Source organism: Oncorhynchus keta, chromosome 10, assembly GCF_023373465.1.
Source record: "Oncorhynchus keta strain PuntledgeMale-10-30-2019 chromosome 10, Oket_V2, whole genome shotgun sequence".
NCBI lineage: Eukaryota > Metazoa > Chordata > Actinopteri > Salmoniformes > Salmonidae > Oncorhynchus > Oncorhynchus keta.
Genome location: NC_068430.1, coordinates 16,003,020 through 16,021,770, shown reverse-complemented (window position 1 = coordinate 16,021,770; position 18,751 = coordinate 16,003,020). Strand labels below are relative to the sequence as shown.

Genomic DNA, 18,751 nt, shown 5'->3' with positions numbered 1-18,751 from the left:
CCTACCTGACAGGTCGCTCCTACCAGGTGGCATGGCGAGAATCTCCTCACCACGCGCTCTCACCACTGGTGTCCCCCAGGGCTCTGTTCTAGGCCCTCTCTTATTCTCGCTATACACCAAGTCACTTGGCTCTGTCATAACCTCACATGGTCTCTCCTATCATTGCTATGCAGACGACACACAATTAATCTTCTCCTTTCCCCCTTCTGATGACCAGGTGGCGAATCGCATCTCTGCATGTCTGGCAGAAATATCAGTGTGGATGACGGATCACCACCTCAAGCTGAACCTCAGCAAGACGGAGCTCCTCTTCCTCCCGGGGAAGGACTGCCCGTTCCATGGTCTCGCCATCACGGTTGACAACTCCATTGTGTCCTCCTCCCAGAGCGCTAAGAACCTTGGCGTGATCCTGGACAACACCCTGTCGTTCTCAACTAACATCAAGGCGGTGTCCCGTTCCTGTAGGTTCATGCTCTACAACATCCGCAGAGTACGACCCTGCCTCACACAGGAAGCGGCGCAGGTCCTAATCCAGGCACTTGTCATCTCCCGTCTTGATTACTGCAACTCGCTGTTGGCTGGGCTCCCTGCCTGTGCCATTAAACCCCTACAACTCATCCAGAACGCCGCAGCCCGTCTGGTGTTCAACCTTCCCAAGTTCTCTCACGTCACCCCGCTCCTCCGCTCTCTCCACTGGCTTCCAGTTGAAGCTCGCATCCGCTACAAGACCATGGTGCTTGCCTACGGAGCTGTGAGGGGAACGGCACCTCAGTACCTCCAGGCTCTGATCAGGCCCTACACCCAAACAAGGGCACTGCGTTCATCCACCTCTGGCCTGCTCGCCTCCCTACCACTGAGGAAGTACAGTTCCCGCTCAGCCCAGTCAAAACTGTTCGCTGCTCTGGCCCCCCAATGGTGGAACAAACTCCCTCACGACGCCAGGACAGCGGAGTCAATCACCACCTTCCGGAGACACCTGAAACCCCACCTCTTCAAGGAATACCTAGGATAGGGTAAGTAATCCTTCTCACCCCCCCTAAAAAGATTTAGATGCACTATTGTAAGTGGCTGTTCCACTGGATGTCATAAGGTGTATGCACCAATTTGTAAGTCGCTCTGGATAAGAGCGTCTGCTAAATGACTTAAATGTAAATGTAAATGTATAGGCCTAGAACCAATCTGTCAACCCGTGAGTATAGGCCTAGAACCAATCTGGTAACCCGTGAGTATAGGCCTAGAACCAATCTGTCAACCCGTGAGTATAGGCCTAGAACCAATCTGTCAACCCGTGAGTATAGGCCTAGAACCAATCTGTCAACCCGTGAGTATAGGCCTAGAACCAATCTGGTAACCCGTGAGTATAGGCCTAGAACCAATCTGTCAACCCGTGAGTATAGGGTTGACAGATTGAACCACCAATCTGGTAACCTGTGAGTATAGGCCTAGAACCAATCTGTCAACCCGTGAGTATAGGCCTAGAACCAATCTGGTAACCCGTGAGTATAGGCCTAGAACCAATTTGTCAACCCCTGAGTATAGGCCTAGAACCAATCTGGTAACACGTGGAATTGATTATTCGGTTGGTAGACTGCCCTGTCCAACTAGCTGAAGTGTGTGTCCAGTGTCCATTCATTATTTACATTGTGACGGATGATGTTAACTGTGCGGTTATTGTAATTTGCACCTGTCTGTCATGCAGGACTTGTTATCAAATCTGGTTACGGTGATGTAACTAGCTAACCAAATACAGTTACTGTAAGGCTGGTATTCTATTTGTTTGTCTGCTCTATCTACTTTGAGCGACATTCTTTTGAATCTGATAACAAAAGGCACAAAGAAAATGCACAGCTGGATGAAACGTAATTTCTCTCAAGTTGAAACAGGGTCAATCCATTTAACTTGCTCAGCTTGTGATCACGTTGAATGTGGTCCCACAATTCCCACCATGGTGTTTGCATTATTGCCTACATGTGCATACCCTCAATTATTGTCAAGCCTCGTTTTTACATGTTTGACCTGAAACAACAGTAGTGAAACATCAATGATGTCTTGGGAAACTATTCATTGACACCCTCGACACACTACTGGTAAGCAGCTTCATTTTCTATTCCTGTTTCATTTGTGTCAGCTTTTAGGATGATGGTATTCAAACGGTTTAGGAAGTTTTTCAATGATCCTGGTAATGTTTCTCGCTCCAGGTGCTGGCGAATGTGTCAGAGTTCCATAGAGCTGTGAAGTTGGTGATAGACACGGTATCTTTCGACACTGTGCAAGTGTTTGAGGCTAACATCAGGTGTAAATGTAATATCCGTATTGACTAGAACTTTTTTTGTTAGCTCAGGTTCAAGTTCCAGATGTAAAGATGTAGCAAACAGCTTTACAACCACGGTGGAGTTGCAGCTCACATTTCAGTAAACCACAAGTACCATTTCGTAATCTTTCCAAGCTGCAAAGAAAACAAAAAATTGCAGGTGCTGTGGTGGTGGAGGGAGGGAGGGAGGGGTGTTTATATTGTTTAAAGTAGGGTAATGGTAGCTCTAATCTAGTGGTAGGAGCAGAGTTCAATGCATCTATCTCTGAATCCTAGCTACCTTAATGTTTAAACAAGGACTGCCTTCTAACTTCTCTTGATGGTTGTCTCATTCGTTCATTATTTGTCCCTCCAGGATCCTGGGTAGTCTGATCTCTGCTCACATCCTCCTGACTGACCCCAAGCATCCCTTCGGTGACGTGGACATGGACGACAATGTGTGTGTATATATAACGAGCACAACTATGCCGTACTGAAATAACTGTAATGTTCTTCAGTGACTGATTACCCTGTCACTTCATTTCCTCAGGTGAACCTGAAGAGTGGTGTCTCTCCAGACAGCATCAATGAGACTTGCACATCTGGGGCTGGCTCCCTGATGGTGGAGTTTGGCATTCTGAGCCGTCTGATTGGAGACTCCACTTTTGAGTGGGTGGCAAGACTGGCTGTCCGAGCCCTGTGGAACCTGAGGAGCAACGAGACAGGCTTGCTAGGCGAGTAGAGATCATCTTTGTAGTTTGTATGTAGATGTTTGCTCATGTGTAGCTGCATCTTTCTCTCTTGTTGTATCGCACATGGTTACCTCTTCTCTTCAACTCTCAGGGAACGTTCAAACGGGACAGTGGGTTGGCATGCAAAGTGGCCTGGGAGCAGGGATGGACTCGTTCTACGAGTACCTGCTTAAGTCTTACATCCTGTTTGGAGAGAGAGAGGACTAGCGGATGTTCCAAGCTTCTTATCAGAGCATCCAGAACCACCTGAGAATGGGGTCAGTCCTGTGCTTGAATTGACTTGATGAGGGTGTGTTTGTGTGGATACATAGTGTTCTAATGGTTGTGTGTTGAATGATTGGCCATATTTGAGGTTATATTAGTAATGTGGCGGCATGTTGTTTAGTGTTGATCTACATTCTGTAAAGTGTGTGTGTGTGTGTGTGTGTGTGTGTGTGTGTGTGTGTGTGTGTGTGTGTGTGTGTGTGTGTGTGTGTGTGTGTGTGTGTGTGTGTGTGTGTGTGTGTGTGTGGATGTTGACCTGCAGGAGGGAGTCATGTAATGAAGGGGACCCTCCACTCTACGTCAATGTGAACATGTTCAACGGCCAGATCATGAACACCTGGATCGACTCCCTGCAAGCCTTCTTCCCTGGCCTCCTGGTAGACACCTCTCTCTCTCTGGGAATGGGGAGCAGTACAAACCCTGCATATGTCCTCAACCTACAATGTCCCAATAAATGTTGTTCAGTAGAATACCTTGGTGTATGTTCAACCTGACAGCGTTACTACTGTTTATGATGTTTTCCCCGTGTCTGTGCCCTGACCCTGTGTCTGTGCCCTGACCCTGTGTCTGTGCCCTGACCCTGTGTCTGTGCCCTGACCCTGTGTCTGTGCTCTGACCCCGTGTCTGTGCTCTGACCCCGTGCCTGACCACCTCAGGTGTTGAATGGTGGTGTTGAGGAGGCCATTTGCATGCATGCCTTCTACTACGCCATCTGGAAGCGCTTCGGGGCCCTGCCGGAGAGGTACAACTGGCAGCTACAGGCGCCTGACGTGCTCTTCTACCCCCTGAGGCCAGAACTGGTGGAGTCCACCTATCTCCTCTACCAGGTACCAGTGCTGCACATGCATTGGAGACAACATTTGATACAGAATGTTTGTTAGTTTTATTTGTTTTGAGCTGCTTTGAGTTGTGCTATTTCATTTCCCCTCACAGGCAACCAAACATCCTTTATATTTGCACGTAGGACTGGACATCCTTGAGAGCCTGGAAAAAAATGCCAAAGTCTGGTATAAGTCGGGTTGTTGAAAAACACTTTTACTTTTAGAGAGGAAGTCTGTTTCTACCGTTCCCTAAACTGATGTGTGGATAAGACAGGTGTGGGTATGCCACTCTTCACCACAAGTCCAAAGAGGATCGCATGGAGAGCTTTTTTCTCAGCGAGACCTGCAAATACCTTTACCTGGTATGTACTTTACTGACTTTATTGTCCCCATGGGGAAATTGTTGCAGTATCATATGCATGTTTAAAGTGCCAATTAAATATAGTAGAAAACAAATTGACAATACAACATTCATATCAGTTACATGCCAATAAAAATAAACTAGCCTTCTGGCCTTACTGGATCAATAGGAACATTAGCCTGAGCTGTTTAGTACTTGTACTGTCTGAAAATACCTTTACATGGTATGTACCTGCACTGTATGTTGGTCAGAAACTGGAACAGGCTTTTCTGAGCTAATAGAACCTGTCATTCTAGTTAATCCTGGGACATTCTCCTTCCAGCTGTTTGATGATGACAACCCCTTGCACAAATCAGAGAACAAGTACATCTTCACCACAGAGGGCCATGTGGTACCTATTGATGCGCGCTTCCGGGAGAAGCAGTGGAATTACCTGTTCCCCTGTGAGGAGAGAGTGGTGACAGACCAGGAGACCTCCAATGGGTCATTTTCTATCAACAATATCAATGTAATGACCTCTGATATATATTACCCTGACACTGCCTGCATTATCAAATACTGCAGCTTAAAATATACAGTAATGAATGACGAACATTTATTTCTGCTAAATAAGCACAAACATATTTGAAATATTCGGAGTTAGGTCATCTATCAACAACTTATGTTTAATTTTTCATACAAATCATCATCTCCTCTGCTTCCTTTCTTCAGTGTGACCGGGTCTCTGAAGAGCCCAGGTACTCCCTGCCTTTGAAGAGTGTGTACATGAGACAGATCGATCACATGGTGGGACTGTTCTGAGGAGAGATCACTGCTGTGTCTGTGTCCTCAGTTTGTAGACTCACTAACTCAGGCACAGCTTGTTGTGTGAAGAGGACAGAGGGGTCTCACCTCACCCTGCTCTACCGCTCTGCTGCTCGGGACCAAGGTGGACAATACTCACTAGGACTTTAAAAAAAATAGCATTTCAATTTTTTTTGCGGTATTGTTTTGTAATATGCATCAGTTTATTTTGTAAAGGACAATCTTTTTTTTTTTCAGTAAAAGGTTTGCTGGATTCCTGTTCCACAGCATTTTAAATGTGACTCATTGGGTGTTGTTTGTTGTCATTATAACTGGGATGTTTTGGTTGAGGAAGGAATGAAGCAGTGATGAGGGCTTTACTGTTCGAGCTTTGGTTTGGGTGTGTAGCTAGGTGTTCTGAACCGCCAATCTGTGAAGTGTTATTGGGTTGAGGGAACAGTGCCATCCAGATACCTGTTTAATGTCCACAGCATCATTTTAAGTGCATTACGCAAACACATAGATATACAGGCTGACTAGTGCCTCACTAGGATTGTCACAGTTATGTTTTCAACTCAGCTTCTGAGGCATCCTGTTATCTTTTTAAATTCAGTGTTATTCAGATATCTGAGGTGAATGTGTGATATGCATTTCTGACTGTCATGCAATTGATCTTACAATAGGCAGGTGGATGTATATGTATGTCATTTTATGTGCAATGACAGTGAGATTTACAGTCACATGAACCATAGTGCCTCTGTATTAATAAGCAGCCAAAAACACTTACTCGACACGTATTAATACAGACTTGACTTGGTACCTTATTTATACAGACTTGGTATTAATGCAGACGTGACCCCTTATTAATGCAGACGTGACCCCTTATTAATGCAGACGTGACACCTTATTAATACAGACGTGACCCCTTATTAATGCAGACGTGACCCCTTATTAAAGCAGACGTGACACCTTCTTAGTGCAGACGTGACCTCTTATTAGTGCAGACGTGACCCCTTATTAGTGCAGACGTGACCCCTTATTAATGCAGACGTGACACCTTATTAGTGCAGACGTGACCCCTTATTAGTGCAGACGTGACCCCTTATTAATGCAGACGTGACCCATTATTAATGCAGACGTGACACCTTATTAGTGCAGACGTGACCCCTTATTAGTGCAGACGTGACCCCTTATTAATGCAGACGTGACCCCTTATTAATGCAGACGTGACACCTTATTAGTGCAGACGTGACCCCTTATTAGTGCAGACGTGACCCATTATTAATGCAGACGTGACCCATTATTAATGCAGACGTGACCCATTATTAATGCAGACGTGACCCCTTATTAATGCAGACGTGACCCCTTATTAATGCAGACGTGACCCATTATTAATGCAGACGTGACCCCTTATTAATGCAGACGTGACCCCTTATTAATGCAGACGTGACCCATTATTAATGCAGACGTGACCCATTATTAATGCAGACGTGACCCATTATTAATGCAGACGTGACCCCTTATTAATGCAGACGTGACCCCTTATTAGTGCAGACGTGACCCCTTATTAGTGCAGACGTGACCCCTTATTAGTGCAGACGTGACCCATTATTAATGCAGATGTGACCCATTATTAATGCAGACGTGACCCATTATTAATGCAGACGTGACCCCTTATTAGTGCAGACGTGACCCATTATTAATGCAGATGTGACCCATTATTAATGCAGACGTGACCCCTTATTAATGCAGACGTGACCCATTATTAATGCAGACGTGACACCTTATTAATGCAGACGTGACCCCTTATTAATGCAGACGTGACACCTTATTAATGCAGACGTGACCCCTTATTAATGCAGACGTGACCCCTTATTAATGCAGACGTGACCCCTTATTAATGCAGACGTGACACCTTATTAATGCAGACGTGACCCCTTATTAGTGCAGACGTGACACCTTATTAATGCAGACGTGACCCCTTATTAATGCAGACGTGACCCATTATTAATGCAGACGTGACCCCTTATTAATGCAGACGTGACCCCTTATTAATGCAGACGTGACACCTTATTAATGCAGACGTGACCCCTTATTAATGCAGACGTGACCCATTATTAATGCAGACGTGACCCCTTATTAATGCAGACGTGACCCATTATTAATGCAGACGTGACCCATTATTAATGCAGACGTGACCCATTATTAATGCAGACGTGACCCATTATTAATGCAGACGTGACCCATTATTAATGCAGACGTGACACCTTATTAATGCAGACGTGACCCATTATTAATGCAGACGTGACACCTTATTAATGCAGACGTGACCCCTTATTAATGCAGACGTGACCCCTTATTAATGCAGACGTGACCCATTATTAATGCAGACGTGACCCATTATTAATGCAGACGTGACCCCTTATTAATGCAGACGTGACCCATTATTAATGCAGACGTGACACCTTATTAATGCAGACGTGACACCTTATTAATGCAGACGTGACCCCTTATTAATGCAGACGTGACCCATTATTAATGCAGACGTGACCCATTATTAATGCAGACGTGACACCTTATTAATGCAGACGTGACCCCTTATTAATGCAGACGTGACCCATTATTAATGCAGACGTGACCCATTATTAATGCAGACGTGACCCCTTATTAGTGCAGACGTGACCCATTATTAATGCAGACGTGACCCCTTATTAATGCAGACGTGACCCCTTATTAATGCAGACGTGACCCCTTATTAATGCAGACGTGACCCATTATTAATGCAGACGTGACCCATTATTAATGCAGACGTGACCCCTTATTAGTGCAGACGTGACCCATTATTAATGCAGACGTGACCCATTATTAATGCAGACGTGACCCTTATTAATGCAGACGTGACCCATTATTAGTGCAGACGTGACCCCTTATTAATGCAGACGTGACCCATTATTAGTGCAGACGTGACCCCTTATTAATGCAGACGTGACCCCTTATTAGTGCAGACGTGACACCTTATTAGTGCAGACGTGACACCTTATTAATGCAGACGTGACACCTTATTAGTGCAGACGTGACCCATTATTAATGCAGATGTGACCCATTATTAATGCAGATGTGACCCATTATTAATGCAGATGTGACCCATTATTAATGCAGATGTGACCCATTATTAATGCAGATGTGACCCATTATTAATGCAGATGTGACCCATTATTAGTGCAGATGTGACCCATTATTAATGCAGATGTGACCCATTATTAATGCAGATGTGACCCATTATTAGTGCAGACGTGACCCATTATTAATGCAGACGTGACCCATTATTAATGCAGACGTGACCCATTATTAATGCAGACGTGACCCATTATTAATGCAGACGTGACCCATTATTAATGCAGACGTGACACCTTATTAATGCAGACGTGACCCATTATTAATGCAGACGTGACACCTTATTAATGCAGACGTGACCCATTATTAATGCAGACGTGACCCCTTATTAATGCAGACGTGACCCCTTATTAATGCAGACGTGACCCCTTATTAATGCAGACGTGACCCCTTATTAATGCAGACGTGACACCTTATTAATGCAGACGTGACCCATTATTAATGCAGACGTGACACCTTATTAATGCAGACGTGACCCATTATTAATGCAGACGTGACCCCTTATTAATGCAGACGTGACCCATTATTAATGCAGACGTGACCCATTATTAATGCAGACGTGACCCATTATTAATGCAGACGTGACCCCTTATTAGTGCAGACGTGACCCATTATTAATGCAGACGTGACCCATTATTAATGCAGACGTGACCCCTTATTAATGCAGACGTGACCCATTATTAATGCAGACGTGACACCTTATTAATGCAGACGTGACCCCTTATTAATGCAGACGTGACACCTTATTAATGCAGACGTGACCCCTTATTAATGCAGACGTGACCCCTTATTAATGCAGACGTGACCCCTTATTAATGCAGACGTGACCCCTTATTAATGCAGACGTGACCCCTTATTAATGCAGACGTGACACCTTATTAATGCAGACGTGACCCCTTATTAGTGCAGACGTGACACCTTATTAATGCAGACGTGACCCCTTATTAATGCAGACGTGACCCATTATTAATGCAGACGTGACCCCTTATTAATGCAGACGTGACCCCTTATTAATGCAGACGTGACACCTTATTAATGCAGACGTGACCCCTTATTAATGCAGACGTGACCCATTATTAATGCAGACGTGACCCCTTATTAATGCAGACGTGACCCATTATTAATGCAGACGTGACCCATTATTAATGCAGACGTGACCCCTTATTAATGCAGACGTGACCCATTATTAATGCAGACGTGACCCATTATTAATGCAGACGTGACACCTTATTAATGCAGACGTGACCCATTATTAATGCAGACGTGACACCTTATTAATGCAGACGTGACCCCTTATTAATGCAGACGTGACCCCTTATTAATGCAGACGTGACCCATTATTAATGCAGACGTGACCCATTATTAATGCAGACGTGACCCCTTATTAATGCAGACGTGACCCATTATTAATGCAGACGTGACACCTTATTAATGCAGACGTGACACCTTATTAATGCAGACGTGACCCCTTATTAATGCAGACGTGACCCATTATTAATGCAGACGTGACCCATTATTAATGCAGACGTGACACCTTATTAATGCAGACGTGACACCTTATTAATGCAGACGTGACCCCTTATTAATGCAGACGTGACCCATTATTAATGCAGACGTGACCCCTTATTAATGCAGACGTGACCCATTATTAATGCAGACGTGACCCATTATTAATGCAGACGTGACCCATTATTAATGCAGACGTGACCCATTATTAATGCAGACGTGACCCATTATTAATGCAGACGTGACACCTTATTAATGCAGACGTGACCCATTATTAATGCAGACGTGACACCTTATTAATGCAGACGTGACCCCTTATTAATGCAGACGTGACCCCTTATTAATGCAGACGTGACCCATTATTAATGCAGACGTGACCCATTATTAATGCAGACGTGACCCATTATTAATGCAGACGTGACCCATTATTAATGCAGACGTGACCCATTATTAATGCAGACGTGACCCCTTATTAGTGCAGACGTGACCCATTATTAATGCAGACGTGACCCATTATTAATGCAGACGTGACCCCTTATTAATGCAGACGTGACCCATTATTAATGCAGACGTGACACCTTATTAATGCAGACGTGACCCCTTATTAATGCAGACGTGACACCTTATTAATGCAGACGTGACCCCTTATTAATGCAGACGTGACCCCTTATTAATGCAGACGTGACCCCTTATTAATGCAGACGTGACCCCTTATTAGTGCAGACGTGACCCCTTATTAATGCAGACGTGACACCTTATTAATGCAGACGTGACCCCTTATTAGTGCAGACGTGACACCTTATTAATGCAGACGTGACCCCTTATTAATGCAGACGTGACCCATTATTAATGCAGACGTGACCCCTTATTAATGCAGACGTGACCCCTTATTAATGCAGACGTGACACCTTATTAATGCAGACGTGACCCCTTATTAATGCAGACGTGACCCATTATTAATGCAGACGTGACCCCTTATTAATGCAGACGTGACCCATTATTAATGCAGACGTGACCCATTATTAATGCAGACGTGACCCCTTATTAATGCAGACGTGACCCATTATTAATGCAGACGTGACCCATTATTAATGCAGACGTGACACCTTATTAATGCAGACGTGACCCATTATTAATGCAGACGTGACACCTTATTAATGCAGACGTGACCCCTTATTAATGCAGACGTGACCCCTTATTAATGCAGACGTGACCCATTATTAATGCAGACGTGACCCATTATTAATGCAGACGTGACCCCTTATTAATGCAGACGTGACCCATTATTAATGCAGACGTGACACCTTATTAATGCAGACGTGACACCTTATTAATGCAGACGTGACCCCTTATTAATGCAGACGTGACCCATTATTAATGCAGACGTGACCCATTATTAATGCAGACGTGACACCTTATTAATGCAGACGTGACACCTTATTAATGCAGACGTGACCCCTTATTAATGCAGACGTGACCCATTATTAATGCAGACGTGACCCCTTATTAATGCAGACGTGACCCATTATTAATGCAGACGTGACCCATTATTAATGCAGACGTGACCCATTATTAATGCAGACGTGACCCATTATTAATGCAGACGTGACCCATTATTAATGCAGACGTGACACCTTATTAATGCAGACGTGACCCATTATTAATGCAGACGTGACACCTTATTAATGCAGACGTGACCCCTTATTAATGCAGACGTGACCCCTTATTAATGCAGACGTGACCCATTATTAATGCAGACGTGACCCATTATTAATGCAGACGTGACCCCTTATTAATGCAGACGTGACCCATTATTAATGCAGACGTGACACCTTATTAATGCAGACGTGACACCTTATTAATGCAGACGTGACCCCTTATTAATGCAGACGTGACCCATTATTAATGCAGACGTGACCCATTATTAATGCAGACGTGACACCTTATTAATGCAGACGTGACCCCTTATTAATGCAGACGTGACCCATTATTAATGCAGACGTGACCCATTATTAATGCAGACGTGACCCCTTATTAGTGCAGACGTGACCCATTATTAATGCAGACGTGACCCCTTATTAATGCAGACGTGACCCCTTATTAATGCAGACGTGACCCCTTATTAATGCAGACGTGACCCATTATTAATGCAGACGTGACCCATTATTAATGCAGACGTGACCCCTTATTAGTGCAGACGTGACCCATTATTAATGCAGACGTGACCCATTATTAATGCAGACGTGACCCCTTATTAATGCAGACGTGACCCATTATTAGTGCAGACGTGACCCCTTATTAATGCAGACGTGACCCATTATTAGTGCAGACGTGACCCCTTATTAATGCAGACGTGACCCCTTATTAGTGCAGACGTGACACCTTATTAGTGCAGACGTGACACCTTATTAATGCAGACGTGACACCTTATTAGTGCAGACGTGACCCATTATTAATGCAGATGTGACCCATTATTAATGCAGATGTGACCCATTATTAATGCAGATGTGACCCATTATTAATGCAGATGTGACCCATTATTAATGCAGATGTGACCCATTATTAATGCAGATGTGACCCATTATTAGTGCAGATGTGACCCATTATTAATGCAGATGTGACCCATTATTAATGCAGATGTGACCCATTATTAATGCAGATGTGACCCATTATTAATGCAGACGTGACCCATTATTAATGCAGACGTGACCCATTATTAATGCAGACGTGACCCATTATTAATGCAGACGTGACCCATTATTAATGCAGACGTGACACCTTATTAATGCAGACGTGACCCATTATTAATGCAGACGTGACACCTTATTAATGCAGACGTGACCCATTATTAATGCAGACGTGACCCCTTATTAATGCAGACGTGACCCCTTATTAATGCAGACGCGTGACCCCTTATTAATGCAGACGTGACCCCTTATTAATGCAGACGTGACACCTTATTAATGCAGACGTGACCCATTATTAATGCAGACGTGACACCTTATTAATGCAGACGTGACCCATTATTAATGCAGACGTGACCCCTTATTAATGCAGACGTGACCCATTATTAATGCAGACGTGACCCATTATTAATGCAGACGTGACCCATTATTAATGCAGACGTGACCCCTTATTAGTGCAGACGTGACCCATTATTAATGCAGACGTGACCCATTATTAATGCAGACGTGACCCTTATTAATGCAGACGTGACCCATTATTAATGCAGACGTGACACCTTATTAATGCAGACGTGACCCCTTATTAATGCAGACGTGACACCTTATTAATGCAGACGTGACCCCTTATTAATGCAGACGTGACCCCTTATTAATGCAGACGTGACCCTTATTAATGCAGACGTGACCCCTTATTAGTGCAGACGTGACCCCTTATTAATGCAGACGTGACCCCTTATTAATGCAGACGTGACCCCTTATTAGTGCAGACGTGACACCTTATTAATGCAGACGTGACCCCTTATTAATGCAGACGTGACCCCTTATTAATGCAGACGTGACCCCTTATTAATGCAGACGTGACCCCTTATTAATGCAGACGTGACCCCTTATTAATGCAGACGTGACCCCTTATTAATGCAGACGTGACCCATTATTAATGCAGACGTGACCCCTTATTAATGCAGACGTGACCCATTATTAATGCAGACGTGACCCATTATTAATGCAGACGTGACACCTTATTAATGCAGACGTGACCCATTATTAATGCAGACGTGACCCATTATTAATGCAGACGTGACCCCTTATTAATGCAGACGTGACCCATTATTAATGCAGACGTGACACCTTATTAATGCAGACGTGACCCCTTATTAATGCAGACGTGACCCCTTATTAATGCAGACGTGACCCATTATTAATGCAGACGTGACCCATTATTAATGCAGACGTGACCCCTTATTAATGCAGACGTGACCCATTATTAATGCAGACGTGACACCTTATTAATGCAGACGTGACACCTTATTAATGCAGACGTGACCCCTTATTAATGCAGACGTGACCCATTATTAATGCAGACGTGACCCATTATTAATGCAGACGTGACACCTTATTAATGCAGACGTGACACCTTATTAATGCAGACGTGACCCCTTATTAATGCAGACGTGACCCATTATTAATGCAGACGTGACCCATTATTAATGCAGACGTGACCCCTTATTAATGCAGACGTGACCCATTATTAATGCAGACGTGACCCATTATTAATGCAGACGTGACCCCTTATTAATGCAGACGTGACCCCTTATTAATGCAGACGTGACCCATTATTAATGCAGACGTGACCCCTTATTAGTGCAGACGTGACCCATTATTAATGCAGACGTGACCCATTATTAATGCAGACGTGACCCCTTATTAATGCAGACGTGACCCCTTATTAATGCAGACGTGACCCATTATTAGTGCAGACGTGACCCCTTATTAATGCAGACGTGACCCATTATTAGTGCAGACGTGACCCATTATTAGTGCAGACGTGACCCCTTATTAATGCAGACGTGACCCCTTATTAGTGCAGACGTGACACCTTATTAGTGCAGACGTGACACCTTATTAATGCAGACGTGACACCTTATTAGTGCAGACGTGACCCATTATTAATGCAGACGTGACCCATTATTAATGCAGATGTGACCCATTATTAATGCAGATGTGACCCATTATTAATGCAGATGTGACCCATTATTAATGCAGATGTGACCCATTATTAGTGCAGATGTGACCCATTATTAATGCAGATGTGACCCATTATTAATGCAGATGTGACCCATTATTAATGCAGACGTGACCCATTATTATTAATGCAGACGTGACCCATTATTAATGCAGACAGACGTGACCCATTATTAATGCAGACGTGACCCATTATTAATGCAGACGTGACACCTTATTAATGCAGACGTGACCCCTTATTAGTGCAGACGTGACCCCTTTATTAGTGCAGACGTGACCCATTATTAATGCAGATGTGACCCATTATTAATGCAGACGTGACACCTTATTAGTGCAGACGTGACCCCTTATTAGTGCAGACGTGACACCTTATTAATGCAGACGTGACCCCTTATTAATGCAGACGTGACACCTTATTAATGCAGATGTGACCCATTATTAATGCAGACGTGACACCTTATTAGTGCAGACGTGACCCATTATTAATGCAGACGTGACACCTTATTAGTGCAGACGTGACCCCTTATTAATGCAGACGTGACCCATTATTAATGCAGACGTGACACCTTATTAGTGCAGACGTGACCCCTTATTAATGCAGACGTGACACCTTATTAATGCAGATGTGACCCATTATTAATGCAGACGTGACACCTTATTAATGCAGACGTGACCCATTATTAATGCAGACGTGACCCCTTATTAATGCAGACGTGACCCATTATTAATGCAGACGTGACCCCTTATTAATGCAGACGTGACCCCTTATTAGTGCAGACGTGACCCATTATTAATGCAGACGTGACCCATTATTAGTGCAGACGTGACCCATTATTAATGCAGACGTGACCCCTTATTAGTGCAGACGTGACCCCTTATTAATGCAGACGTGACCCCTTATTAGTGCAGACGTGACCCATTATTAATGCAGACGTGACCCCTTATTAATGCAGACGTGACCCCTTATTAATGCAGACGTGACCCATTATTAATGCAGACGTGACCCCTTATTAGTGCAGACGTGACCCCTTATTAGTGCAGACGTGACCCATTATTAATGCAGATGTGACCCATTATTAATGCAGACGTGACACCTTATTAGTGCAGACGTGACCCCTTATTAGTGCAGACGTGACACCTTATTAATGCAGACGTGACCCCTTATTAATGCAGACGTGACACCTTATTAATGCAGATGTGACCCATTATTAATGCAGACGTGACACCTTATTAGTGCAGACGTGACCCATTATTAATGCAGACGTGACACCTTATTAGTGCAGACGTGACACCTTATTAGTGCAGACGTGACCCCTTATTAATGCAGACGTGACCCATTATTAATGCAGACGTGACACCTTATTAGTGCAGACGTGACCCATTATTAATGCAGACGTGACCCATTATTAATGCAGACGTGACACCTTATTAGTGCAGACGTGACACCTTATTAGTGCAGACGTGACCCATTATTAATGCAGACGTGACACCTTATTAGTGCAGACGTGACCCCTTATTAGTGCAGACGTGACCCCTTATTAGTGCAGATGTGACCCATTATTAATGCAGACGTGACACCTTATTAGTGCAGACGTGACCCCTTATTAATGCAGACGTGACCCATTATTAATGCAGACGTGACACCTTATTAGTGCAGACGTGACCCATTATTAATGCAGACGTGACCCATTATTAATGCAGACGTGACACCTTATTAGTGCAGACGTGACACCTTATTAGTGCAGACGTGACCCCTTATTAGTGCAGACGTGACACCTTATTAGTGCAGACGTGACCCCTTATTAGTGCAGACGTGACCCCTTATTAGTGCAGACGTGACCCCTTATTAGTGCAGACGTGACCCCTTATTAGTGCAGACGTGACCCCTTATTAGTGCAGACGTGACCCCTTATTAATGCAGACGTGACACCTTATTAATGCAGACGTGACCCATTATTAATGCAGACGTGACACCTTATTAGTGCAGACGTGACCCATTATTAATGCAGACGTGACCCATTATTAATGCAGACGTGATCCATTATTAATGCAGACGTGACCCATTATTAATGCAGACGTGACACCTTATTAATGCAGACGTGACCCATTATTAATGCAGACGTGACCCCTTATTAATGCAGACGTGACCCATTATTAATGCAGACGTGACCCATTATTAATGCAGACGTGACCCCTTATTAATGCAGACGTGACCCATTATTAATGCAGACGTGACCCCTTATTAATGCAGACGTGACACCTTATTAATGCAGACGTGACCCCTTATTAATGCAGACGTGACCCCTTATTAATGCAGACGTGACCCATTATTAATGCAGACGTGACCCCTTATTAATGCAGACGTGACCCATTATTAATGCAGACGTGACCCATTATTAATGCAGACGTGACACCTTATTAATGCAGACGTGACACCTTATTAATGCAGACGTGACCCCTTATTAATGCAGACGTGACCCATTATTAATGCAGACGTGACCCATTATTAATGCAGACGTGACACCTTATTAATGCAGACGTGACCCCTTATTAATGCAGACGTGACCCCTTATTAATGCAGACGTGACCCATTATTAATGCAGACGTGACCCATTATTAATGCAGACGTGACCCATTATTAATGCAGACGTGACCCCTTATTAATGCAGACGTGACCCATTATTAATGCAGACGTGACCCCTTATTAATGCAGACGTGACACCTTATTAATGCAGACGTGACACCTTATTAATGCAGACGTGACCCATTATTAATGCAGACGTGACCCATTATTAATGCAGACGTGACCCATTATTAATGCAGACGTGACCCATTATTAATGCAGACGTGACACCTTATTAATGCAGACGTGACCCATTATTAATGCAGACGTGACCCATTATTAATGCAGACGTGACACCTTATTAATGCAGACGTGACACCTTATTAATGCAGACGTGACACCTTATTAATGCAGACGTGACACCTTATTAATGCAGACGTGACACCTTATTAATGCAGACGTGACCCATTATTAATGCAGACGTGACCCATTATTAATGCAGACGTGACCCATTATTAATGCAGACGTGACCCATTATTAATGCAGACGTGACCCATTATTAATGCAGACGTGACCCATTATTAATGCAGACGTGACCCATTATTAATGCAGACGTGACCCATTATTAATGCAGACGTGACCCATTATTAATGCAGACGTGACCCATTATTAATGCAGACGTGACCCATTATTAATGCAGACGTGACCCATTATTAATGCAGACGTGACCCATTATTAATGCAGACGTGACCCATTATTAATGCAGACGTGACCCATTATTAATGCAGACGTGACCCATTATTAATGCAGACGTGACCCATTATTAATGCAGACGTGACCCATTATTAATGCAGACGTGACCCATTATTAATGCAGACGTGACCCCTTATTAATGCAGACGTGACCCATTATTAATGCAGACGTGACCCATTGTTAATGCAGACGTGACCCATTGTTAATGCAGACGTGACCCCTTATTAATGCAGACGTGACCCATTATTAATGCAGACGTGACCCATTATTAATGCAGACGTGACCCATTATTAATGCAGACGTGACCCATTATTAATGCAGACGTGACCCCTTATTAATGCAGACGTGACCCATTATTAATGCAGACGTGACCCATTATTAATGCAGACGTGACCCATTATTAGTGCAGACGTGACCCCTTATTAGTGCAGACGTGACCCCTTATTAGTGCAGACGTGACCCCTTATTAGTGCAGACGTGACCCCTTATTAGTGCAGACGTGACCCCTTATTAATGCAGACGTGACCCCTTATTAATGCAGACGTGACCCCTTATTAATGCAGACGTGACACCTTATTAATGCAGACGTGACACCTTATTAATGCAGACGTGACACCTTATTAGTGCAGACGTGACCCCTTATTAGTGCAGACGTGACACCTTATTAAAGCAGACGTGACCCATTATTAATGCAGACGTGACACCTTATTAATGCAGACGTGACACCTTATTAATGCAGACGTGACACCTTATTAGTGCAGACGTGACCCCTTATTAG

At 43.9% G+C, this 18,751-nt stretch overlaps 2 long non-coding RNA genes and 1 pseudogene across 3 annotated transcripts; 1 reads left to right on the top strand and 2 right to left on the bottom strand.

Moving 5' to 3' along the window:
• The first annotated feature begins 3,032 nt into the window (after nucleotides 1-3,032).
• On the top strand, nucleotides 3,033-5,573 carry LOC118388278 (ER degradation-enhancing alpha-mannosidase-like protein 1; annotated as a pseudogene).
• Nucleotides 5,574-6,530: 957 nt separating this feature from the next.
• LOC127932135 (uncharacterized) lies at nucleotides 6,531-17,369 on the bottom strand. 2 transcript variants are annotated; one of them, XR_008144211.1, is made up of 4 exons: nucleotides 17,072-17,369; nucleotides 13,654-13,763; nucleotides 8,902-10,287; nucleotides 6,531-7,538 (listed from the first exon to the last, which is right to left on the bottom strand). It is a non-coding gene; the product is annotated as an uncharacterized LOC127932135 (long non-coding RNA). The 2 variants fall into 2 exon arrangements; XR_008144209.1 differs by lacking the exon at nucleotides 17,072-17,369 and adding an exon at nucleotides 16,588-16,907.
• Nucleotides 10,294-13,143, bottom strand: LOC127932136 (uncharacterized). The gene is made up of 3 exons (XR_008144212.1): nucleotides 12,952-13,143; nucleotides 11,256-11,585; nucleotides 10,294-11,057 (listed from the first exon to the last, which is right to left on the bottom strand). It is a non-coding gene; the product is annotated as an uncharacterized LOC127932136 (long non-coding RNA).
• Nucleotides 17,370-18,751: the final 1,382 nt, after the last annotated feature.